Consider the following 27,668-nt stretch of genomic DNA (forward strand, 5'->3'; position numbering starts at 1 on the left):
TGATCTAGTTTGGGAGCATCAGCTACAATATTTGTTCATTTCTCTTTTAAATCAAGCATAAAAAAATGAAAGAGGGTAGATGACAAAATGCACCCCTGCGTTAAGCCTCTGTGGGTTGTGATTGGACTAGATAACAACCCGTCTGAGTTAAGTCTTACTTGCATAGACATATTAAAATGTAAAAGGTTAATCCATGTTATGATGGCTGATGGACACTGTGCTTTTTTTAACTTATATAGTAGCTTTTCTCGTGATATGGAGTTGAAAGCTGCTAGAAAGTCCACGAAGGCTAAATACAATGGTTGTTTCTGTTCTTAACATTGGGATTTAAGAGCAGATGTTGTAATTACATTTATTACCATTCCCATCTCTGGGACAAACCCTGTTTGAGAAGGATCTCGATTTTGGGTAACGTTTAGCCATTCATTAAGATCTCTCAAAATGAAACGGGCGAAGATCTTATCCGGGGCATCCAGTAGAGCTATTGGTCTATAGTTGGGAGGGTCTGCCTATTACCTTTTTTGAATATTGGGATAGTAATTGAATGTTGCCAATTTTTTTGACTTGATTGCTTTTAACATTGTTTCTCCTTCTCTCTGAAATAGAGTGGCTTTCCTGGATCACAACCAGTTTTTATATTGAGTGCTTAATGTCTTTAAAACAAGGCTTCTTTCACTTGGTGGGAGAAGCAGGTTAAGTCTTTTTTCTTGTTGAAATGTTGCTTTTCTGTCTCTTAAGTCAGACTCATAAACATGTTTATTTTTATAATTGTTTTTCTTTGAGATGCTTGATTCCACTTTAAAAAGATGGAGTACCAATTCATAATGCTTATGTGTTGGATTTCTCGGACAATCTGGTAAGCCTTGATTATTTTTAAGAGATTCATTTAAGGATAGTAACTTAGCTCTAAGTGAGGAGTTGTTACTTGCAACTCCTCCCGGACCACGTTAAGAAAGAATTATTCGACCAGGATTGGATATCTACAGGGAAACAAATACAAACAATGAAAAGTGGGGAAGGAATAAGCAGAGACACTAGTAAAAGGGGAGAACTACCTAGATACTTGAGCAAATTTCCATCCCAATTCCTGAGACAAAATTTCATGAGATTTCGGTTCAATCCTTACCCGACAAGGGAGGTTATGGAGAGACTCAAACCAGCAAGGGCTCATAATTACACATGCAGACTCTGCCCTGAAACGTTTGAAACTCTAGTACACCTAACGACAGAATGTGCAGTGCTTAAAGAATTAAGAACAAAACACCTGGGGCCTTTTTTCAATACTCAATGATATTGTCTCCTAATGAACTATGGAACTGTCTTAATCAAAGGAGGAGAACAACTGAAATGTTAGCACTGCTGGCATTTGTCAAAGAAATATTTGTGAAAATGGCAGAAAAGGAGAAGACTCATCTGTAACGGACTGGAGTACTGAAAGGCAAACCTTCTTTTTTTTAAGATGGTACAAAGTTTTTTAAATGCAGTTTTTAAAAGGGAATATTTTTTGTATGCATCCCTTCCTTACTTATTTATTTCTTTTTCTTTTTTCTCTCCGGTGTTTTTTTAGTTATATGAAGCATAACATTTTTTTAAATGTAAACTAACAATATGGTTAATAAAATAAAAAAATTAAAGAAAGATAGTAACTTAGAAGGTGACCATTTAAACTGATTTCTGCCACTATTTAAAGTTAGCTGGCCTTGACACTGCTTTCTAGATACCCATTAAGACTTATGGGGCCAAGTCCATTTTAAGATTAGCATATCATGATTGTTATTTTTTAATTAACTTTTTTTTAATTAACTATTTCGAGAATCCCCACTTATGCAAAGAGGTTATGGTGTACATATATGTAATCAATTACTGATTCTTGAAGACCTCTCCGCCATGTGGATTTAGGGGGAATGTCGCCTGGTAAAGATCTATTCGTCATTATCATATTTCTCTGTTTCATCATTACCAATCATCGTTGAGAGATAGGATTTTTGTAGTGGTTGCTCCATAAGGGAATGCAAATTTAAATCACCTACTTACATGGTGTGTGTAATATATTGAGTCTTAGCAATACGATTGAAGGACTTCTCAAGATCTTGAAAAAATCTATCATTGGTTATGCCCACAAGATTTCGATAAACATTAATTAAAGAAATTGTTCTGGACAACAAGTGTATTTTCCCACTTGAATATAATGGTTAGGAATTATCCATGGTTCTAGTGTTAAGCCAGAGCTCATTTTTACAGTGAATAATAAGCCTGAAGTTGGGTGTCCTTTCGCGGCTCATTTTGCGGGGTGTAAGGCAATCTGATGGTCATCCCACGTGGGGGCTTCCAAGAGCCACGTCTCTTGGAGAGCCACTCTGTCTGCCGTAAGTAGATGGTTATTGGATTTATCGGTCAAATTAGTAAACCTGTGTGTGTTCCAACTAGCTGAGCAAAAGTGCTGCTCAAGATTTTTAGCAGGTAGTTATGTTCTTGTGGCATAACAACAACAGGCTTCCTTTCAGATTTCGGGGATCTTATTTTTTAGCGACCTGAATATTTCTGAGATTCTGCCACTGGCATCTTAGAGTAAGTAGCCATTGTAGCTGCCGGGTCTTGATATTTTTTTTATTCATCGCTGTTGAATGAGAATTCGAGTCTTTGTGAATTACAAAACCCAAATCAAAGATGTCTGATCTTGCCTTCCAAATTACGTTAAGGACCACCCCTGATTGGATCCATAATCTAGATATGGTCAAATCTGTTTCATTTGTAAATTCTACCTGATGGATGTCTGACAAAGTGATGTCTTCTAGACTTGGAACATCGCCCAAGATGGTAAGGACACTAGTTCTATTGATGTCATACTGAGGATAAGGGAAAGGTCGACATGACATGTTGAGGTGATGGAAGGGGAAGGAACGAGATTCACTTGATCCCTGTTTCTTTAGCTGACTATTTGGATGTTTTGACAGTGAAGTCAAGGCATCTGTCAGAGGCTGCTCCGGATAGTACAACTCTTTCTCATTAGAATGTCCATCCTTAGGTATTTTACTCATCAGTTTCTCTTCTGGATGTCTTTGTGGGCTGAATTGTTGTTTTTCAACAGGCAGAACCTGCTGTTTGTGTTGAGATAATAAATAATATTCAACAATTTTTTGGATGTCTAAACGATTCTGTTCTATCTTTGACCACTCATGCACAGGGGCAGACTGCTCTGGAAAGATCGGTCCACCCAAGCAAGGAGGTGGCATCACGGGAGCGGCTGCCAACATCTCCTTTCCATTTGTTTGTTCTTCCACAACCTTGATCAATTCGTCCAGGGGGGGCATAAGGTATTATTGTTTTGTTCACTAATGGCACATTACCTTTTTTGGAAGTTACAATCCTTATGTATTTTTATTTTATCACCACAGCCGAGGCTCTGTTGGCTGCTTTATGAGGTAAAGTAATTGCTTTGATAAATTGCTTCGAACTTTATTTCAGAGATTGAAGGCTGAAATTCTGATTTTTAGTTTTTCTCGCCTGGCAACTCTGTTTTATAGTTTTTTTTGTTCTTGCCATTTTTGCTTAGTGAAAAAATAGTGTTAACATTACGGGCTGCTCAAAGTCCTCCATTTCTACAGGTTTTATTATTTGGACGAATGTTGGCAAGGCACTCTCTCTGGGTTTTCACATTGCACTCCAAGCTGAGGGTAAAATATTGCTCCTTGGTACTGTTAAGTGGTCGAAGTTCTCTAGTGAAAGTGTCTGTTGACGCATCGTTATATTGTTTTTATTTTTACCGAACAAACACTGTGATTGTGTACATTAAGTTAATTGGTTAATGAGCACAGTCTGATGGTAAATTTTCACTTCAAGAGTTTAATACAAACGTGATAAGGACAACAAAGCTGTGTTCAATGCTGAAAACATAATGTCCAACAGCAGTACAGGAGAGGGCGAAGTGAGAGCAACTGGGATAATGCAAGATGTGTTGTTTGGTTTACGAGGTGTTAGCTGGGTAAAAATAAATTGACAGTACTAATGAGATCTAGGAACCTGAGTCTGCTGTCTTTGTCCTTCATTTTTAGCTACTCTTGGGATGTGTTGTTCTGCGCAGCGGCAATGCACAACTCTGCATGTTTTTTTGCCACTGTGTGCAAGTGCATTTGTTTTTGCGCCGCTCGTCTGGGTTGCATGGTAAATCTTGTCATCTCAACAGCTGGTGGCATGTTCAAATTTCAATGTACATAAGGCAATATTAAAGGCGCTACAGGAATAAGACAGTACGGGTAAAATATTAGTCACCACGTTGATTCTTGTTAAAGTAAAGTCCTTCCAGTGTTGATTATGAGAACAAACGATGAAGCTGCATATCGTCACACACTGTAATCCTGAGAAGAAAGGGTCCTAGCGGTAAAGCAGTACTTCGGGGTACTTCACGGGTGCATACACGCGCACTCTAGATCTATGGGAGTTGTGGGAGAAGTGGGTGGGGCTTGAAGCTCCTAATAAGGCAATATTAAAGACTCTACAAGAATAAGACAAGTATGAGTAAAATGGTGGTCAGTCAAAATCTCGAATGACAAAAATCTCGAAAACAAAATCTCGAAAAAAAAAATATCGAATTATTTATTTATTTATTTATATATGTTTTTGGGGTCAGGTAAGTAAAAAAAAGGGGTAAAATAAAAAAAAATGAAAAAAAGGAGGGTTGGGGGGGAACCCCCCATTTTGAAAAAAAACGCATTGAAAAAAAAATTTGATATTTTTTTTTTCGGCCTTTTGTTTTCGAGATTTTTGTTTTCGAGATTTTTTTATTCGGTATTATCACTATGAACCGAGTAAAATATTAGTCACCACGTTTATTATTGTTAAAGTAAAGTCCTTCAAGTGTTGATTATGAGAACACACGATGAAGCTGCATATCGTCACACACTGTAATCCTGAGAAGAAAGGGTCGCAGCGGCAAAGCAGTACTTCTGGGTACTTCATGGGTGCGCGTCTGCTGAGTCCTTATTCATTTGGTGTTAAAACCCAATAAACCTTTCTCCCATCTTGCACAGATAGAGGTCAATAAACAATTTTACCAGAGTTACCTTGACCAAACAACGTCGACCCTCGTGAGATAAGAGAATGTTCCAAAGTCAAATTCACTAATGAAAAATGCAGTTCAATGAAGAGTATATCAAAAAACATTCCACAAACTGAGGAATTTGTTCTGCTCAGGGTGTCTATCGGCTCCAGTATCCTCAGCCCTGTATCTTTTTCAATTCTGCATCAGAGTGCCCCAAGAATGCACGAAAAGTGCACAAGTTTTACAGGATGACTACCCAGCTAGGCCGAGAGAACCACTTGGTAAGCTAGGCACTTGCCTAGGTCACCACAGGTCTGGGAACAGGGAAACTGGCTGTAAGGTGACCAGTCTTCAGGGCTGTTCTGACTGGCATAGAGCAGCCTCTGGGCATCAGTGTTCCACCTTGTTCCTAAATGGACCACTCTGTCTACACAGTTGGTTGCCAAGTTGAGGACTCAGGCTGAACGCGGCAGGTGAGAGCTGCAAGCTGCCTTGGGATGGGTAGAGAGGCATGCAGAACCCACTGTGCTCATTAAGCTTGTCTATCATTACACCTATGATAATTATTGTCTATTTTTCTTTTTAAATAATGTATTTTATGAAGCTCACTATCCCAAATGTCAATAAACCCTTTTCTCATTGTGTATATTATGTTTTGTTATGTAATGTTCCATGTGCTCCACTGCCATTTATATGGTCTTCAAGCACTCTGGTGGATCTCAAAGAGAGAATGTGGGTGAGGTTAGTGATGAGAGTGGAAAAATGCAAGATAGCATTTTAAGAAGACTGGAACTACCCTGAGCTCTATGTGGGAGGTCAGTTTCTAGGTATTTTGTGTTCACGGAATAGAGGCATTTGTGTCCAAATGGGAGCCTTTTGTGCCCGTGGTGCTAGAATGAATTAGTCAAGACTGTGGTATGTAAGTTGGTTGGCAGTAGAAGTGTAGTGATTTCTGTTGTCTATTTAGAAACATTTTCAGTTGCTGTACTGCTGGTTTAGTGGGGGTGCATTATGTGTGCTGATTATACATTATGTTGTATTAGTGCATGGGGCAGTCAGGGACCCCGATGAACAGTCTGAGGAGAGATGCATTCAATGCTGAAACCACGCAGTGGCGTTGTGGGTGTCCTGGTAACCCCTGTGGCATGGGGGCCCAACTGCACCTGTTCTGATGAGGAGGGGCATCAAGGACAAGAAATAATTTATTTCTGAAGTCAGAGTACATGCACGCTGATTTCAGAAAGAAATGAACCAGTTGCAACGCGTGTTGGAGGCACTCGGGCTCTACTGTGCATGACAGGAACCAGAAAGCTCTCCCTGCTTCCCTTCCTGTCTGCATACAGCAGGGGGAGTGAAGGGTTGTCTGGAGAGGAATCCCTCACTGCTGTAAAACAGAAGGTAAGAAAAAATGTGTATCCGTGTGTGCGTGTGTGCATGTAGAGTTGTTGCATGTTTTAGTTGTAGGCTTATATGTATGAATATGTGCGTGCATGTAAGGGTGTGTTGTGTATTATGCAATGTGTGTGTGAGTATATGATGTATTATTGGCTGGGTGAATGTGTGAAGGATTGAGTGTATGCGTGCGCATGTCAATTAATGAGTGAGCGAGTGAATGTGTGTGCCGTTATGCTGGGCCGGTGGCCAAAGAGCTGATTTTGGTTGAGCTACTACAGGGTTTTTAATGGGCATCAATCTATGACAATGCAAGCATGATATGTGCTATACGTGGCAGATTGATATTTTGGTGCAGCCAGCATAGCCATTTCCTACTGTGGCATAACATTTTTATGTGAATCTATGATAAAGCAAGCATGATAAATGTTATTAAATAGCTAGACTGGCATTTGGGTGCAGCCCATCTAGCCATTTCTTACTGTGTCTTGGCATTTTTTCTGGGAGTGTACAATAATGCAAGCATGATATGTGTTATTACGAGGCTAGAAAGGCATTTTAATGCAGGCAGTCTAGCTATTAATTACTGTAGCTTAGCTTTTTTTCTGGGCATCTATGTTAAGTTATATTATGTTATTAAGTATTTATACTGTGTCCATCACCACCGAGTGGACTTAAAGTGCGTGACCTTGTCAGAGGAGTGGCACATTGTCACCCCATTGGAGTGTCATCAGACCTTGGTCTGTGGCTTGTGAGGGGTCAGTAATGCGAGCGGACAACTGCTTGTAGCTTTCACAGTATTTGACATTTTATTTTAAACAGAAAATGCAAAGAAAACCTAACTAAGCCTACTCTACCAGGGACTTCCCTACCTAGTCTAGAATCTAAGGGAAAATCCCCTAGCATACACAAAACTGGCCTTCACACTAAACAACACAAGAGTCAAAACAAAGCATAAACAACATAAATACACGTTTACAAAATAACCAGTGTCTTGGAACACTTCAACTTATCCTGGGTCGACCTCATTTCCCAGGAATGTCGAAAGCCAATTTCTCCCAAAGAAAAGTAAAGTCTTAAATAAGTTCTTGAAAAGTTCCAAAGAAACACAAGTTCACTCAAACAAAAATCCACTGATAACAGTTCCTTCTTCGCTTGTTGAAAAGTTCCCTTTCCCAATTCCACAATGAAAACAGCATCAGCGATAATCCTGGATAACCTCCTTCCAGGATAGAATTGTCAATGTGCTAAACAAAAGTACTACTTCTGCTTCAACAAGGGTTCTTCTTTTGTAACCTCTGCAGCGTCTTTGATATAACTTCTCAGGTTGAATCTAGTAAGGGGGTTGCTCTCTCCTTCACAACTCCCTTCTGCAAATGGTACTGTGAAAGCAGGCTACCTTGCATCACAGTCCACTACTACTAAAGCTACATTCCACATAAAGTGTTCAGACAAACATATAGACACAGTTGTGCAGCAACTTGATACTTTAAGAATGTATTAAGCAACTTAGACAAGATTCTTCGACCTCCACATGTTGGCAAGGCCCTCTTCTTTACTATGACATAAGAAAGTGTAGCCTCTTTGCCTCTTCTGTCTGTCTTACAGCTACCACAGAAATCTGGTTTGACTTCTAGACTGCTTCTCTCTCAGCTTCAACAGTCTCACCACCTTCATAGATTGTTGCTGTTGATCAGTTCTTTTAACAAGCACCCAGCTCCTTTCCCCAGCTTTATGCACACCTTCTTGTTCCCAGTAGCTACCCCAAAGCTGCATTGCCACACTTCCAGCCTTGGATAACCTTGTTACAATTGCATCAGAGGACTCTGTGTTTATAATAGCTTCAACAACTTCAAAACTACGGTGTTTAAAGTTTAACTGGGCTGGTTTCACATTCAAAAGGATCTGTCTACTTGCTTGAGTAATGCCTGTTCTTCTGGTGTTTCAGTACTTTCTAAAGCTGCAAAGTATTTGCTATGAATGTTACAAGAGTCAGGTTTCACTATAGAAACAAATTTAGGTACATGCAATCACTCTTTGATGATGAACTTCAACTTAAATACTGTTCCTTTTTATTCATACAGTGTTCTGCTTTAACATGGCTTGGAAAACACAATTTTTTTGGTGTTAGTATTCTTGTAACACTTTGGAAAAAGTCTGCTGCTACTTCTGAAGTGATTACCAACAAAGTTCTCCCTCCTAATAGGAGACACGTGACTACTCTGGTAATGATTTGAATCCATCAATGGTAATATAAAGGTTTTCTTTCTATGCAAGCACTTTAACTTGTAGTGAATAAGCGCATGATACAATTCCATTTGTTGTGAAGACTTAGCACTACTACAAACTACTTTACTCGCTCCCACTTCAACGTGAGTGTTAATTTAGCTGGTTACAGTCACTGGCAAGGAATTTCTTGATATTTGGAGTTCGGAGCTTCACTCATCGGCTCCAAAGTCACTGCGTTGCGAGCTGCTTGCACTTCCCGGCTTCCTTTCTGCTTCTACTGCTACAGGCCCTCTTGGGACCCACACCTCTCTGCAGCGCCAGTGTCTCAGATACGGCCTCGACCACAGAAAATCTTGTTTTCTCCTGGTTCCCTCAGCTTGCTTCTGCACACAGGCCTTGGGTAGATGCTCGACTTTAGCGCTGCATTCACAGCAATTAGGCTCACCTGGGACTACCGTTAACTTCTCCCATTCTCTTTCAATGCAGCCACAGCCAAACAGGGTTTGTGAGCACACGAGCAACTCAGAACCTGCAGGGGAAATCTGCTCTCCTCTTGTCCCGGCGTCCCTTCTGTGGTCACACTTCCTAGTGAACTGCCAGCCTCGTGCTTTGCATCCTCTACTGCTAACCCTTCAGCTCCTGTTACAGCTTCTTTCTACTGCTCCTTCCTGCTGCAGCCTTTTATGCCTCTCAGGTGGGGCAATAGGCTTCAGGTGCAGGCTTTTAGTGTTAATTGCAGTTAGGCCTGGTTGCCTGTGCTTTACCTCTGCATGCCTCTTCAGCCCCCTTCTGAATCACAGTCCCTGAGGGATTCTGGGACATGTAGTCTATTTTAAGGAAATTAGATTTTCCTACTCCTTTACAAATTTTAACTGTGTTTTTACTTCCCTTGATGTTTTTAAAAGAAGGATTGTAGGGTTTAACTTTTTTAGAGACAGATGGAAGAGAAAAGGCTAATTTCCATCATTCTTTTTGGTGTACCTTTGGCGTTCGGAAGGATATTTGATTTTAAGAGTAAAAAAGACCTGTTCTTTGGCCACAGTACTTTGTTGGAGTACACCCTTGGAGTTTACCCTTCCATCCTTAGTAGGAGGTCAAGCTATATCAAAATGACAATAAGTCAATTCCTCCTTTATCCCAGTGGTAAGAGTATCCCTCTACAGGGAGACATACTGTGTCTCACCCTGCGAAATCTCCCCACCGCCCTGGGCCTTGTCTCCACCCAGGTGATCGTCTGGCTGTACACTACCCCCGTTATTGGGTTCAGGAAGTGTCTGCCCTCTCCTGACCACGTGGGAGAAGACTTTAGGCAGGGTTTTGGTGGGGGATCCGCAGGATTTTCCACTGGCTATAGAAGAAGGTTTGGAGACAGTGGAGGTAACAAAGAAAGGGGATTAGCCAGTGGACAAAACAACTTAGTGGGGTATAACAAAACACATTTGCTAATGAGGCGGGCCATGGTTGTATTAGCTGGGAGGCATGTTTCTTTACTGTGAATAATTATTGGTAAGCATGAGAGAAAGTTGAAGGAATGTGTAAAGGAATACTAAAATGTTAAAGTAAGCATGATAAGTGTGATTACGTGCTTAGCCTGGCATTTTGGTGCAACCAGTCTAGCTGTTTCTTACTGACGCATGCCATTTTTTTTACTGGGCCTCAAGGGTAAAACTGAAATGATACGTGGTATTACGTGTCTAGACTGGCCTAAACTGTGCAGCCAGTTTGGACAGGTTTTCTTGTTGTGCCATTGCATTTTTAATGGCAAAGTCAACAGGAGTATGTCCTTATGTGGTAATACGGCCATATATTAGCAGAGGTTGGTTGGACATGTTTTCTTATATTGTTATTACGTGCATTATGCGCAAAGCAAACATGAATATGTTCTTATATGGGAATACTTACATATGTTAGTGCAGCCTTCATGGACATGTATGGGCCTAGCCAACATGAAAAGGTTTTTATACTGGCATATATTGTGGGCAAAGGCATCATGTAAATGCATTGGGAAATGCTCCTGTTGTGCACTGTTGGTGAATTGCATCTATTGGATTTTTGGATTGGCGTTGCCCTACAAAACTAATTGGAAACTACTTGGCTTTTTAACCAATTTTTCACAGAAAATGTGCTGTCTAATGCGCCATTTTAATCCATTAATCAAACATGCCTGTCGGAGGGGATTTGGGCATCCTTGCTATGCTCGGTCACTCTGGCATAATTGTGGGAAATGGATGAGTGGTCGGGTGAATGGGTATGAATGAGCGTGTGCAAGGCTGGGGACCGGGCCATGGGCATTGGAGCATGGACGTTCTCTTCCATGTTTGACTGATATTTTTGGACAAAGTCAACTTGATTAATGTTATCACATGGAGGGGGGTTTGGGGTGAGGACTCTTAGCACAATTGGGCAGGCGGGCTGGACATTTTCTTTCTCTGGCATGGTATTTTTTACTGTAGGGGTAAAGCCAATATGACGTGTGTTCTCACACGAGAAGGGCCGGGGAACTTGTGCAGTCAGCAAGCAAATGTTTTATTACTGTAGCATTGCATTTTGTACTGTTTTTTTTTAGAGCAAAGTCAACATGAAGATTATTCTTACATGGTGGATGGAGGCCTTTGTTCAGCCAAACACGGGACATGGCTCCTTACTGTAGCATTGCATGTCTTACTGGCATTGAGGGCAAAGCGGGGGTGGACAAGCATGTGTGACGCAGCAATAATATGTTTCTTTCCTGTGGCAGAAATGTTTTACTTGTATTAAGTGCAAAAAACCACCAAGAGAATTTTCATACATGGCGAAACGGGCATATACTGGCAGAATCAGCATGAACATGTTTTCTTACGGTACGTAATATTACTGCCCACACACAGAATTGGCTGGCACATTTGGGTATCACGACTCGGGGGCCAGGAACCACCCCTTTGTTTATACGCTAGGGGAAAGATTTAATATTTGATTAAAACCCATACTAGTGCAGTGTGCAGCCTGCCCCTGCAGAAGCAAAGCATGATCCTCATGCGCATTTTGCATGCATGGTTGCCTAGGCCGGCCCGGAGTGTGGCACGGCCTGTGCTTTTTTGCCATATTTTGGGCTGGGGGGCCCTCAGCAAGGCTTGCGGGGGTGGTACGATTTTGTGTTACGCCACTTAAACCACATATAGCAAATCATAAGATGGCATTGAAAGCATTACATTAATTAGAAGTTACAGCAACACATAAACAAGCATTACAATGGACATTTCTGTAGGCATGGGAAAGGTACTTGTCTGGGACAGCTCTAGTGCGTAAAATTGCTGAAGCACAGCTCCAATTCCCCGGGAAGGACGGCGCCAAGCTACCATAGGGTTAAATTGGTAAAATTCCTCACAGGTAGCTTTGCAGGTCAGCAAAAATGACATTACGTGCCGTCAGATTTTGCTATCGGTACATAAATGACGTAACATAGGATTAAAATTGCTGAGGCACAGCTCCAGTTGCCCGGGAAGGACGGCGCCAAGCTACCATAGGGTTAAATTGGTAAAATTCCTCACAGGCAGCTTTGCAGGGCAGCAAAAAATGACTTTACGTGCCGTCAGATTTTGCTATCGTTACATAAATGACTCAACATAGGGTTAAAACTGCTGAGGCACAGCTTCGATTCCCCGGGAAGGACAGCGCCAAGCTACCATAGGGTTAAATTGGTAAAATTCCTCACAGGCGACTTTGCAGGGGCAAAAAATGACAGTACATGCCATCAGATTTTGCTTACGCTGCCGTCAGATTTTTGCTATCGCTATATAAATGACGCAACATAGGGTTAAAATTGCTGAGGCACAGCTTCAATTCCCCGGGAAGGATGGCGCCAAACTACCATAGGGTTAAATTGGTAAAATTCCTCCCAGGCGGCTTTGCAAGGCAGCAAAGCATGACATTACATGCCGTCAGATTTTGCTATCATTACATAAATGACGCAACATAGGGTTCAAATTGATAACATAGGATTAATACAAAAATTGGGTAAAATTGCTAACATAGGGTTAATGCTGCACTGCCCTGCACAACATAGGGTTAAAAGTGCTAACATAGGTTCAATGCTGCACGGCCCTGTACAACGTAGGGTTGGCTACAAAAAGCACACTGTCAAAAAATGCTACCGCGGGCAATTTCTGATGGTTAGCAAAATCTGACGCTACACCGGGAAACACAAACATCCCATTGAAAGGATAGGGAATTTCACGCAGGTGGCCCTCCCCAGTACTCTGCACGACGTGTCCTGTCAGGAGTGTATCTCGAGTTTCGTAAACTGCATTGCGTATTTGCAGCTCTTCATTTCATTATCTTCTCAAGCTGCCTTGCCTAGTCAATATGGTCGGGTGGGCGTGCTCATCTTCAAAACAAAATGTGTAACAATGCAGGTCCCAAAGCATTCATGTGGCCATGCTTAGGACGTCCATTAGTGTTTTCCCCCTTGGCATTGCGGGAGGTGTAGGTTTTTCTTTTTCCTTTGAAAGTTAGGAAAACTTCAAGTCCCAGAATCCCACTCAAAAGAAGGACTGGGTGGCCTAATTGTACGTACGGTGGTGACCAATAACGCTTTGCCGCCCCCCCCGCCCCCCCCTCCTGATTGGTTGGTGAGTTTATAAGAACAGTGAGGCTTAAAGTCTGAGATAGTTGAGTGTGTGTGTGATTTGTATGAAGCTGTCCGGGTGTTAAGTTGGGCGGGCGTTTACACGGAGGGAAGATTGGGAAATTAGTTGTAACATGGCGCTTGAGGGGCGACTTTTGCTTTTTCTTTCATGTTTTTGTGATGCCCCCTGAGAAAGTAGAACTCTAAAACGATGCACCCAAAATAATGTATACATTGCCCTCTTCGATTTTTCGTCGTTTACGTGTTGTGATTTTAAACATAGATTTGTTATAAAATGCAGACAGTACATTTCTCAAAGCATTGAAAAAAAGCTTACTTAAAAAAATATTAGAAAACAGTGCTCTTATATTTGCAAAGGGCCGTAGCTCAAATATATCTAGCGCGATTAGTTCTTTCGATTCTATTTCTTTTTCTGTTTGTCAAGTGGTTCAGGTGAAACAAACTATTTTTATTTTTCAACGCATACAAATTAGGGCCGGGAACTGGTGAACATGGTCAGCAGTGCGATTGCTTCTTTTACTCGTGTGCGATGGACCCGGGTGGGGCGCGATGTTCTGAAGTGATTGGGGGTTGGTACTTAAACAGCCCTTTGAAGGGAGCGTGAGCAGGAGGAAATGAACGGCCTATAGTTTTTGTCCACATTAGTTTCTGATTTCAATTTGAGTAAAGGGTATTTGAGCTCAAAGGCTGCGTATATTGGAGGCAAAGACATTTCATTGACTACGAGCGTTTGGCAAAGCTGTTTCTTTGCATGTTTTAGGCCTTGTGCTTCTCTCTACTACCGCCAACACCTGCTGGATGAGAGAGGGCGGCACGCAGGGCAATCGGTGCCTGATAAAGAAGTTTGTTGCGCAAAGTTCTGTTGTAGTACACTCCATGTCGCTGCGCTTTAACGTATGACGTAAAATTGCGCGTTTGATGATTTGAATTAAGAGGTAAAGCTAAATTGTCAGGTCTTTGTCCTTGCGGGTCCCAGTAAAAAACAGTGGCTGGAGGGGACTGGAATATGGAGTCTTGGAGCAGTGCTTTCAGTGTGAGGAGATATCGAGCCAGCCGGTCTTTAAAAAAAGCGGGGGTTGCTTAGACGGTGGCAGATATATGGAAAAGGTCCAAGTGGGCAGCACCTGACACGGGGCCCTAGGTGGGTGGACTTAATTGCAGTCACAAGTGCACAGTGGCGATACACATAAAAGCTATACAAGTTTTAAGTTGTCTGTATTACAGTTGCATGTGTTTAGGGGTCTGACTAACTGCCAACAGCTGTGCCTCCTCAGCAGAGGTTGCTCTCAATTGTAATATAGATGATCGAGCCTAAAATTGTTGCAAAGGAACGTGTTTCAGGGCTAAGGCCAATAGTTACTTAAGGATCATCAAAACACAATTTCATAGAAAAATGTCTCTAAGAAGGCTAGTTGGATGCAATGTTTGATGACTGCAAGTCTTAAAAGGAACAATAAGGGCTTTATTACTGTGGGCAATGGGAAGACATCACAGGATAATTCCTACAGCATGCAAATCCATTTTATGCATGGCCCTGATGTCCTTACGCACACACATGTGAAATATCATTTATCATCGCATAGGCAATTTACAGTGCGCCCAAACTACAGAGTTGTTGCCAATAATGTGTCCATTCATACATATATTGCAAACCGTACAATTCTTTGTTTACACAGGAAACCTGGCATCCAGGATGGTCGAAATAAATGTGTAATCATTCTTTTGCTTGATCTTTTTTTATAACACAGCGCATACTGTTGCTTATTGTATTATGTGATTTGTGTACTTTTCAAGGCATTGCTAGAAAACAGATTAACCTTTTTGACTTTAAAACCCTAGCAAATAACTGATTTGAAGTATACCCGAGAAGATATGAGGTCAAGTTCTGTTTTACATCTGACAGGGACAAAATCCTGGTTTCACTACTTAAAGTGTGTAACCCTGGGAAAATCATGTAATCTCATTGTGCCTGATTTACCAACATTTCCTTGGGATGATACCAAATTGCTTTTCTGCCTGAATTCACCGGAGTTCGACACCCCTCGCCAATATTGTTTATCAGTAAATGGATGGCTAATAACTGGTTGAGACGTAACAGAGAAAATTGAAATATTGGTAGCCCGCTCTGACACAGTACGTTCTGAACTTTGGTTATTTTGGGCAGACTTTCTTGGTCCTTCCCCTAAATTCAGCAACTCAGTGAAAAGTATGGACATTAAATTGTTACCTTCTGGTTCCAGGGAAGCCCACATGTTACCAGTATGCAGTTCTGTTTTCTTAAACTGAATATCCTGAGGAAGACTCTGCCTTTCCTTCCTCTGGATACGATACGGCATTTATAACGCGCCTATACACAAGTGTTTCAAGGGAGGGGGAACAAAGGAAAGACTCTGACAATGATCTTACTAGGCCAGGTGACATTGAGATGGGGAAGGGGAAAAGTGCGAGGGGACTCGGCCTAGGCTAGTGACCATCAATTATGGGCTCCCTGGATTACTGCAATGAAATATCTTGGCCAACCTGTTTTTTGATTGACCGTTAGCAGCTGCTTTAAAATGGTGCAGCATGTCTGGCGTTGGGAGCTGCAACAATGTCCCATTTCTCTAGCCTTCTGTGCCAGTGGCTCCTAGTTATGAGCCATATTCAATTGAAGGTTCTGTGTATTAAGCATTGTGCATTAAACAATACTGGGCCCGAATAGTTGTAATTTTAGCTGCCTATATATATATAACTGTACATAGAACATATTCGCATACAATTATCACCCAACCAAACTTGGCACTGATTTATGGCCGTGCTAGTGCAATTGTCATCAAGCCTAAAGTGGCCAGCAAAAGCATTGTCAACGGAAGGTGGGCCCCTCTGTGGGGGTGGGGGGTGGGGGGGGGGGGGATGGGGGTGTCAGGGGAAGGATGGTTTACAGTTTGAGCTACAAAGGTTGGGAAAGGAAGCTTTTGGAACGGATGGCAAAGGGGTGCAGCAGGGGACTGAAGTTGTGGGCCCAGCAAAAGTAACTCCCAAAGCAACATGGACTTCAGAGTGATACACAAAGGCCTAAAAAAAGGGGAGAGGGCCCCAAGGGAATGATAGATAATCGACCTGTCCCAAGTGGAGGGGGAATGCAGGGGCTAGAAAGGATAAGAAATGCCATGAAATCATGACCGGACCCCAAGGGATGGGAGTGGGGCCTGGCCATTAAATGCCCTGGTCACAGCAACATGGGTTGTGAAAATGCGCAATGCAAGCTGGAAGGGAGAGACTGGGCCTGGTAGTTGTAACACTTCCGTGTTTTTCCTGGCTGACTGTCCGATTCAATGCTGCAGAAAATAACTTCTCTCTTCTGCATAGTGTGCTCCATGCTTTCAGCATGCACGCACCTTCAGAAACAATCACAGGGTGCAGACCATGGCCACCGGTACCCTGCTGACTATAGAGCCAGTGGCCATGGCGGCTCCTTCCTTGTTGGGGGTGGGAGGGGCACATAGCAGGTGACGTAGATGTGTCTGTCGTACCTGCGCTCCACTGTCCCAGGAATGCAAGAAATGAAAAGGTGGAGTTAACCACCATAGGAGCTGGGTCTGCGTGTCTCTGAGACTGGAAAGGGATGGGGCAGGGCACAAGGGCCTGGTCTGCCTGCCAAGTGTCAAAGCTGTCTCTGGGTAGACTGTAGCAGGTCACCATAGACTTATTTACAACAAGGCCGGCCAATTGATAGAGGAGAGAAGCCTTCATTATTTGTTGCAGTTTATTTTTAATTTACTGGTTTGTCATTTTTTAAATATAAAGCTAATTTTGTTGCAGAACACTGCGCAAATATGAGCTGCTAGCAGTCATTGCACCCTGACAGATATAGTTTCTGATGGCCAAACGTGTATGTATGTATGACATTTGCAAAAGCTTTGTTAGTGTTAATTTTGTTTTAAAAATCATTTATTAAAAAAAAGAAACAACGCAGCATGCTTTAGTTATATTGTGATTGTCATACAACTCTGACTTATGACAGATCTGTAGCTCTTTGGTCATCCCTACCTTCCCAAAATACTCAAAACACCCAAAACCTCGTCTATTGGTGCCACTTCACATTGTCTTTGGAGTTCTTTCTAATCAATACACACATACACTGCATTAAGCAATAACTTTTATATTCAAATAGATGACATGCATTTTGTTAAAACTTTGCAAAAAGGAAGTTCTCAAGAGTAAAGGTTAACAATAATGCATCATTTTACAATATTAAAACCATGTCTATGGTTAAGTCCAGCAGAGTTCCCACAGGTGGCACTAAAATGATGTTCAGAAGCAAGTACTAATTTCCCTCAACGGCTCCTTGTTTCTGAGGTTGTGGCAGCCCAAAAGGGGCCAAGCATGAAATGAATCATAGAAAAGTTAAAATGGCAAACAGTGAATCTGAATGTGCAAATGCATCAAGAAACCTTTGAATGGATAACCAAGACCATAAAAGGGTGACAACAAAAACCGTGTGCCAGAGGTACGCTCACAGTAAAGGTGTCCATACAGATTACAGTGCTAAGCGGGCAAATCCCTGCTGGGTTTATCGTGTGTCTTTGACATTCTACTGCTTGCCCGGTACCACCAGGGGAACTAACTTTAAAGTATGTTGCATAGCTGAGATTTTTATAAGTCATCTTTATATGAGTTATATTTTAAATACAAGGTAGGACTTTTACTGTGAAACAGTACTTCAAACAGGGCATCTATGTTTATACCCACAGATCTCAATGTTCCTATGTATTGTACAATCCGACCAACTGTGCACAGTTAACAAACCTTTTAAATTACCTTAAACGTAAGCTGGCAATACCCATACCCTAAACCACACCCACACATGTCCATTGCTCACAAACAGCAATGATGTATACAGTATGTACCACTTTATTTGTTGTAAAAGGTGCTTGCATTGTGCAGCTACGAAGAATGCTGTTGCTTCGCACACATGAATGTTCAGGGTTGCCCTTCTCCATTATTCCACCATGAGAATGCACAGCCAAAGATTCCAAGAACCTTCTCCAACAGTATTTACTCTATTGGGGTGTTTATGCCCAGGCCGAGTTTACAAACTTCACTTGTGATTTTGCCATATTTTAATGGCAATCCATGTCAAGGGATTTGGAGGCACAAAAGAAAGCTGCAGAGGTTAACTTCATTTCCATTTTGCCCCCTGCTAACACCAAAGCTGTAGCCATGAGGAAGGGTTCAGTTCTTTTTAATCAACATTTTAAGATCTGTCTGTACCACTTGCATGTAGTTCATATGTAAACTTTACCATTTGGCAAGACCGGGTGTGTAAGTATAGTTGCATTATTAGTCTAGGTACTTATCATAGTCATAGCAGGCAATTTGTTAGAGAAAGCAGATGTTCGCATTGAAGGCAAACTTCCTTGTTCCAACTTTGCCTCCCTTGTGTCTAGTTGGCAGACAGCTTATGTTCTTATGGCTTCCTCTGCACCTAACCAAAAGACAATTAGCCGTAACAATTACCTTTAGTGCACTCCACTGCAGAGCACACTGCCTTCTGAAATCTTGAGCAGCAGAGGTCTGAAAACACACTTTTAACTAAGATAAAATAAAACATGACAGGCTTGCATTAATAGAGGAAGCAATACGTGTCTAATCCCTGCAACCTCAAAAATGGCATAATGTCATGGAGCCAAAGCGGGGGTGTAGTTTGGCCAAGGTGGAATCTAGTGAAGGTGCAGAGGTGGAGTTAAGTAGGGGGAGGAGGCAGCGCTTGCACTTATTTTTTGATTCAGTAACTTTTCACACACCGAAACCATCAAGCAATAGGCAAAAACACTAAACACATTTACACCAATCAACTACACAATGCATTAAAAAGCAAAATGCACTTAAAAAATCCATAAAACTAACATTATTCTGAATATTTAAAAACAACAAAGGATTTTCATATTCAGAGAAAAATCAATAACATGCTTTGCTGGTATGACCAGGTGATCACTCGGGCCAGTTAGTAGGTGCCACCATAAATCTTTCCATGACAAAATACGAAGGTGCAGCATAACGTTTTCAAAGTAGACAGTGTAAACTGGATAGAGCTATACATTCAGTCAGCCAATGTTTCAACTTCTTGCTACTTACAAAACAGAATCGACATTTAGATCCTTCATTGGCATATTTTGTCTTGCTCGTGTAACATCCTGCGTTGGAATTAAATTAGATTTTAATCCACTCTCTAATCGTTTTACCACAGTATTTTTCTTTTTCACGTTGAGGATTACTGAAGGGTTTTATAACCTAGCTGAAATTATCTGAAATTGTATAAAACATTAGTTAAAATCTAGTATTCCAAAAAAATCTGGATTTAAAGTGCACTACTACTTGATTTTTCCAAACATTTAATCATACTCAGTGGATTGCACTTGGCTCGCTTTTTAGCTTGATGCACCTGAAATATGTTAATTAGCAGACCTCAGTGGAATACAATTCTATAAAAATCAAAAAGCAATGTAATCCCAAAAGAATCCTTTAAGAATATAGGCATTGCTTTGGTTTATTCACTGTTATGAATCCACAAACCACATTTGGTGCATCAATTGTGCTTAAAAAGCATCACAGTGAGTGGCTTGCTGCCCATTTCAGAGAGTTGGAGTTTGAATTGTTATTCGAACATTAGTGATGACTTATTAGGTCTTAAGTCATTTAGGCCATGATTAAGACCATTTATTGGGATATTACGTATATTTAAAAAGTATTCACGTTTTTTCCCCCCCACTGTATTTATTAAGAGGTACTCAGAGGTTCAAGCGGACACTGTGTACATAGCACAAACAAATGACTAGCAATCCCAGACATGAGTGCTTTACAATTAGTTGAAATGGAAAGTAAAAAAAAAAACAGGGGTGATGGGAAGAAGGAAGCACAGACCTTGCAGAGTGAATGGAGGGTTAGGCGAAAGAGGCCAGAGCCAATCCAGTGAGTGAGTGACGGGGGTCTGGGGAGGCGGAGCCAGCCGAAGGGGTCGGGAAGGGGCCAAGACCCGGGAGCAAGGGGACCAGAAACCAGCCAGGGAGTTCGGTGGGGAACAAAAGCCCAGCCCATGGAGCAAGTGAGTCGGGTGGGGTCCAGCCCAGGGAGAAAGGTTGAGACAACATGGATACCTTCTGAAATGCAAAACATTTGTGGAAATAGCTTGAAAAGAGCATCGAATGAACAGGCAAATTTAAGGTGGTGTTCATGGATCATGGGTTACTTGTAGAACCCACAGACACATGGTTGTGTGAAATGAAGCATAGACCGGTTTCACTGTAAACCGCCTAATCAATATATACAAGTGTGCTTTCGGAATGCCATTTATGAAGCTTTTTATAGCTTCCTGTCGCTGATGATCCAAGTTAACCTCCCCTTTGCTGCCATCAGTAGTTCTTTGGTGAACAAACCATCCAGCAGCTTGTTCAGAAGGTAACGTGCTGGGTTGCAGTTGTCAAGACAATCTCCCTCAACTTCACAGGGTTCACAAATACATCTGCAAACCTGCATGTCTCATGTATCACAAGGGCTAATTTTCTCTGTGCACACAAAGTAAAATACTGCATCTCGATTAGTGCCACTTCCCGAGGAAAAGACTGTTTTGGCACTCGGTTTATCTTTTTTCCCATCTTGTTGTTCTTTGCATAATTGGTATACTGTTATATAATGAGTGATGGACAATAATCTCTGAATACATGAGCCATAGTATTTGAGCTACCTTTTTCCACCCTCTTGACACAGTGGTCTAGAAGTTCTATGGCTTCATAGGAATGTTGGACATTGGACAGAGATGCCTATACCTGACTAGCATTTGGATTAAGGAAATAAAACTGTCATAGGGGCACTAATAAACCTTTATTTAAATCAAAGGGCACTTACCTCTGCCGTCGATGGACCAGGATTGGGATTTGGATCAGGACGAGCAAAAAATGTTTCTGTGGCTCCTGTCCTCTTTATACACTGAAGGGCAGTTCCAAGCAGTGCTTGACTGCTACCTGCTGATGGGAATCCATTGTGTTTCAGTATGCTGAAATAATGGCACAAATATTAAAATTCATATTCTAATGACAATCACCAAGATTACAGTGCAGTTAATTCAAAGCACATAACGCTTAAGCTTTCCCTCATATAGTCCTCTTTTTCTATCAGGGACTGATTGACCGTTTCCGTTAGTCCACATTCACCAGTTGATGATTCCATACCCACCACTCCCCTCAAGACACTGCTCATGTCTTCATGTTGACTTTGATCAGCGTTTTGTTCACAATGGGCTATTATGGGCCCATTGAAGCCTTGGTGCAAGTTTAGTCTGCATGGCCTAAGAAGTGACTCTGTATTTTGGGGTGCTTGGGCATGATGACCTCTGTGGCATGTTTTAAACGGCTATCACTGATGCAGTCTCAGTTAGGTCTCATTGCCATGTCCTGTGAAGCACTATGTGGCAACATAGCTTCAAGTGTGCCCGTGTGCTGTGTATGAAGGATCCCCTTTTTGTTTAGGCAGACTGGTGGCCCAATAGTGGCCATGGAACTTGGGGACTATATGGCAGCGGCATGACCTTAATGGGTTGCTCTGGATGTAGACTTGGGTCAATGTTGTAGAGTTGATAAGGCTCCCGGTTGCTCAGATTGGCTTAACAAGCCATTTGCAACCAATGGAAGGGGAGCAGGCCAGGCCAAAAAGGCAAGGTGGCAATGGATGCAGCCATGTTGGTAGGCCCAAACAAAGGGGCAAAGTCTGTAAGGTGCCGAGGATGTTTGGGAAAGGTCAAGGAAAATCATAGAAAGGACACACACATTGGCCAACAGGAGGGATCCTCAACGTGCAGTTTTCAAAGATAAATTTAAAAGCATTTTTTCGTTTTTTTTCCCCAAAACTGTTGCTGCAACGTCGGGTGCACTCGGATAAAATTCCAGCTTACCCCAGATACAGCTGTGAGCTGCAGTAGAGCAGGGTGAGGTAGCAGAAAGCCTCCAGCGTTGTCGTCATGGGGCGCAGGGCGAAGAAAGAATGAGGATCTTGATCAAAACAGTTGTCCAATAATCGACACATTGGTCCAATACAGGATTAATTGGAGGAGAAAGCACTGTCTCATTGAATAAAGGGTTTCAAAATGACAGACCCAATCAGCCACATCTATTGCATTGTGTCTATCTGACTGCCCACAGCCTAAAGCGTTCACCACTCGCCAGAGGTTTCCCACATCACTCTTTTTTTTAAGTTGTCAAACATTGTTTCAGCATCTTTTTGAAGATGTGCACACTGTTGCTTGTGTCAATTTTAAAAACATTTTGCCTGAATAGTTTTATTTCTTCATCAAGCACCAATTAATTTTTCTTCACTCCCCTTGGGTACCTCGCCACTCATTTCTTCTGCACTACAATAGAATCAAAAATGTGGATATATTTATGGGGGTACCCCAATTGCATGTTAGTCAACTTGATTTCCAATATTGTGTCCTTTAAATTTTTCTATAAAACATTCATAATTTGTAAGATTAAAAGTGCACCAACATTCCAGAAGGCTGTTATTACCCGGATGAAGCTCTAGATTTACAGGACCTAGACAGTTGCTGATGGAAAGCAGCTATCAAAATATTGTGGCCACTCCTCACACTTTGTACAACATTCATGAGACCACAGCAATTGAATGAAAAATGATCAACAAAATATAAACTGCAAACTGTAGTCATACCAGGAATATACACTGCACAAAGTCCATTTTAAACCATGCAAATTATTTTTAGAGTTTGAATCCACAGGAGGCGACAGACCATGTTTTAATAATATCCCCGTTAAGACTGGTGGAATTCAAATCCTCTGCTAATAGCACTAATCCATTGTCAGTCGAGCCATGCAAATTCAGAATAAAATTTCAGTGTCTGAAAACTTATTTAGTAGACACATCCCTGTCTGCCATAAAATATTCACAAACAAAATCTTTCTCCTTTTGCATGCAAATTCTCACTTCCACAGCTAAAGCCCCCCACTAAATGTTATATTCCTCAATACTAGTATGTGGATGGGATTTGATGGTAAGCATTACAACACCTGCCAGACGTCCACCAGAACCTTTACGTGCTGGCTAGAAACAGATCTTATATCCATCAAAAACAGGGCAGTCTACCAACCAGGTTTCTTGTATCAGGATGACCTTGTGCATTTTTCATATTACTCCTAGGTCAGGATTCGTAAAGAGATCTGCAGGTCTTCGAGAGTTCCAGGATAAAACATGAAAATGAATACTTTCATTAAAGGCTATTATCCCCTTGGCCCCCCCCTGGAACCTTTATACAATCCACCTGCTAACCAGGTCCAATCGGGCTTTTCATTTGACTTTACAACTGAAATGTGCACCATTTGAATTTCCCTAGGCTCCTTACTCTCCTCAAACACAGATCACAATATCCTTCTACAAGTGTGATCCTTGTAGGTGATTGATAACATTATTGTGAAAATTCGTAGGCTTATATTCAGTGATATCAAAGCAAACTTGCCTAAGAGGAGCAGACTCTCTTATAATGGCATCAAAAACAATCTTAGAACCAATGTCCTGCGTTGTCAAATTGGTTCTAATTGAGTCAATAAACTCCAATCTGTGGATGTCCTTGGTAGAGGTGGCACAAAGATTCTGAACTTCTACAAAAATATTCAACCAATACAAGATCAATTGCTTATCTTCTCTACATAAATTCTCCACCAAAATCCTGTTCGTCTGAGGCTTAACAGGAGGTTTAGTATCATTTGCTGACTGCAATAGTTGCTTTAGCTGGTTCTAGAGCTCAGAATCTTGTCCCTTGCATATGCAGACTTATCCATACCCTTCCAATACAAAAAACAGAGTTGTTCCCTAGCACTTGCTGCTTTCCAAGCTCAGACGATTCTCCCATACAGTCTTAGTCCTTCCTTCAAGAAAAGTAACAGATTAATTTGATCTCAAGACTGCCATATAGGCTTCTTCACATCCATACCCCAAGCAAGAGGGCTACTTTTTGACCCCACATCCCTGTATCAAGAAGACAGAATACACCCTTTGTCCGTTTGTACAGTAGCAGAAGGGGCCCCATTGGTCAAAGTGGTTATTGGTGTAATGTTGCTTCCTGATGACAAGCTCATTCATACATGATCTGCTTGTACTGCAATCGAAAGAGAAGCCCTGACATGGGGCATATTTTTAATCTCATGCCGGCAATGGTCATAGCTAGTCGCAGCAACGGGGTTGCACAAAGTTGAGTCACTAACCAGACATTGCTCATCGGCAGAGGAGCTGTTTATTCCACCTGTATAGGTTTCGCCTTTGTGACTCCTACCTGATTATTAGCATGACTTTTAACATGTAAAAATGATTCTTGAATTGTGAGAGGAGAGGCCGTCTGAGCAGTCTGTCGTCTGTGTGAACTGTGTGGCCAGACTGTCTACCATAGCGTGGGTTTCTTCTTTAGAAACTAAAGGTGAGAATGTATTTTACCTAATGCCTTGCTCAGTGTCGTAGATTTAAGGAAACAAAGCCCTCCATCCCATTGTTTTCTTTTGTCTGGGACCGCCTGCCTTTGGAAACACATGTCTCGGCTTCTGAGGAAACTTTTTGGCTCACCAGTGGGAATTGATTGAGCCTTGTGTCTGCCCCTGGTGCGCTTTACCTTTACTTAGTGTTTCTTATCAGGAATTTGCCTTGAATGAACTTGCACTGTTATTGATAACTGGAAATAACTAACCTAGTGTCACTCTTAAATCAGTAACTGCGGCCACTGGAGCCCTGGAGCTAATTTTGGTATTATACATTGTGGCTTCAGCACTGTAACTTCCTTGCTTTTAGTTTCGGGCGGTGACTGCAGGCTTTGAGCCAACCTAGTGACACATTTAATAGTTAACTGTAGGTTGTTGGAGGCTTTGACCTGATGGTACTATTATCCTCTGGTTTTATTATTGAACATGTATTTGATTTCATCTCTTTGGTCTGCGGGCCACTGAGCCTTTGAGTGGATCATACTGTTATACATAGGTGATTTTGTACCAAGATTTTATGATTTGTTTCCATCTTTGTTTTACGTTTGGTTCTGTGTTCTGCATTCTAGAGTCGGATGTTTGCCTAAAGTAGACTGCATTGTGGTCAGTCTTATTTATGTCTTATGCATAAGCGTTAAAATCATCAATGCCACAGAATAAATCCCAAGGAGCAGGAAAAGGTCTGATGGGGCTCCCTGCAAACTCAAAGAACTCGGGGCAAACAAATTACCCATTCGCTCGACTAGAGCCCCTTGAAGTCTGTCCTATAATTACTTCGTCCAACACTTTATCTTATCGGACAAATACAGAGGAACAGGAAAAACAGGTTCCTAACCAAACTCCAAGTGAATTGCTTCCCAATATATGGCCAGACCATAGGGGCAACTATGGAGGAACAACTTCAACCTCAATGTTTTCCTACGACTGAGGTACAGGTTAATTTTGATCAGACCTCAGTAAGAATGACACTTCATACCCGACCTTCTCAGATTTTGGCTAGCTCATTAAGAAAGGAGCACGGAAACCAACCGCTATCAATTTAACCCAGACCAGGCCTTGGCTCTACCGACTAGGGAAACCTGTTCGGAGGTAGCACCACAAGATGAAATGTTAGGTCAAGATAAACTATCCCCTTAAATCTATACGCTCCCCAATTTTATATCCTGAATCACTAAATTCCACACTGAACTCCTCATCTCTGCAGTTTTTTTAGTAAATCAGACTCCAAGACGATCTTTTGATCTGAATCTCCAGGGTACTCCATTGTTAGAAATGTCACTAACTGCTATGAATAATGGTATCATGGCTTTAACAAAAATATTTCAAATAATGGAGAAAAAAAACAGATACTCATTCAATACTATTACTCACTTTTAGAAAGATTATTGGCAAAAAATTATGTAAATACAATTTCATTTTCAATTTTACAACAGAATTAGTAGCAAGGAGGTAATGCCACCAATAAAACCTTCCTATATTTACAGTAAACAATATTCTTCCCAAAGCAATTCAGACTGGATGTATCATTGACAATGGAGTCTAGGAAGAGCAAATTACATGCTGATTACACTGGACTCTGACAAAGTTAAAACACATCAAACTCCGTTAGATCAAAACATTTTAAAACCTCCTGATTTTAGAATGTATAAATTGTCAAGAGACATTTTTGATTTATTTACAAATAAAAAGAGGAAAAAACCAAGGTCAGGTCAACATTTTAAAAAAATCAAAAAAAACACCTCTGCTAATAAAATCAACAAATTTTGGCTCTAGGAAATTCCTATGAGCATTGAACATACTCTCGCAGGGCGAGGGAACCACAAAAGTAATAATCCAAAAAACAGGATAGTAAACTTAAACAATCGGAAACCACCACACTGCTGACGGATGGGATGGGATGGGATGGGATGGGATGGGATGGGATGGCAGACCAAGGTTCAGGAGCAGGCTTTGGTTGTAAGCAAGGGAACATATAACTCTCCAGGGGAAGAGAACCTGCAAAATCGCTCTACTTATTCAATACCAAGTGAATTATCAACTCCTAATCCCACTACGCCTAGTGACCCTGATCCAGTTAACTCGCCATATGCAATGTATGGCAACGCATTTAGAAAACAAGAGTGTTTAATTGTGAAAAAATCACCACACTCGAACAGAGAAGCCTCCACTCATTACAAGACCAGGAGAGGTCCAATCAATATCTTGAATATACCCCCATAAGTCTAAGGGAAGCCATAGGAATGTAAATAGGCCGAGGAGCGGGAGCTTTACCACCCTGAGAGAAGGGCATACATCCTATAAAGAAAGAAATAGGCTCCTTATGGTTAAAAGGAAAGGCTTGATTCTGATAGGGGACAGCAAAAGGATGATCAACATTGCTTATACCTACATATGAAGGATAGGCCAGGGTGAGACCCCTAGCCCAACAGAACATATGTTCTAGCACTTATGAAAGCAATCCCGGGCCTAGCAGCAATTCAGTCTAGGGATTAAAACCAGATACAATTTGTTGATCAAAATGTCCTGGACAAAGTAAAGCTGCTAGTTCCATCAACACTTTTCAGGGAAGCCTTATGCGAGGGGAAACATCATTTAAAGCAGCAAGGATTCGAATTAGAGACCGATAAGTGTGATCAGAACTATAAATGTTAATATTCGCAGAGGTTAATATCGCCAAATATGGAACCTCATTTGGGGTATTTACCCGTGCAAATTTCTTGCCAAGGAGATTAGGAAAATTAGTGATGTTATTGCACATACCCCAAACATCTGGGATCAAACTGAGTGGTCATGATTACAAGGTGCCTTAGGGAAGGACAGAAATACCTTGCGAAAGTAATGTCCAACAACTACTACAAAACAGAATAGGACTTGC

Source organism: Ambystoma mexicanum, chromosome 3p (genome assembly GCF_040938575.1).
Source record: "Ambystoma mexicanum isolate Mex_15411 chromosome 3p, UKY_AmexF1_1, whole genome shotgun sequence".
Lineage (NCBI taxonomy): Eukaryota > Metazoa > Chordata > Amphibia > Caudata > Ambystomatidae > Ambystoma > Ambystoma mexicanum.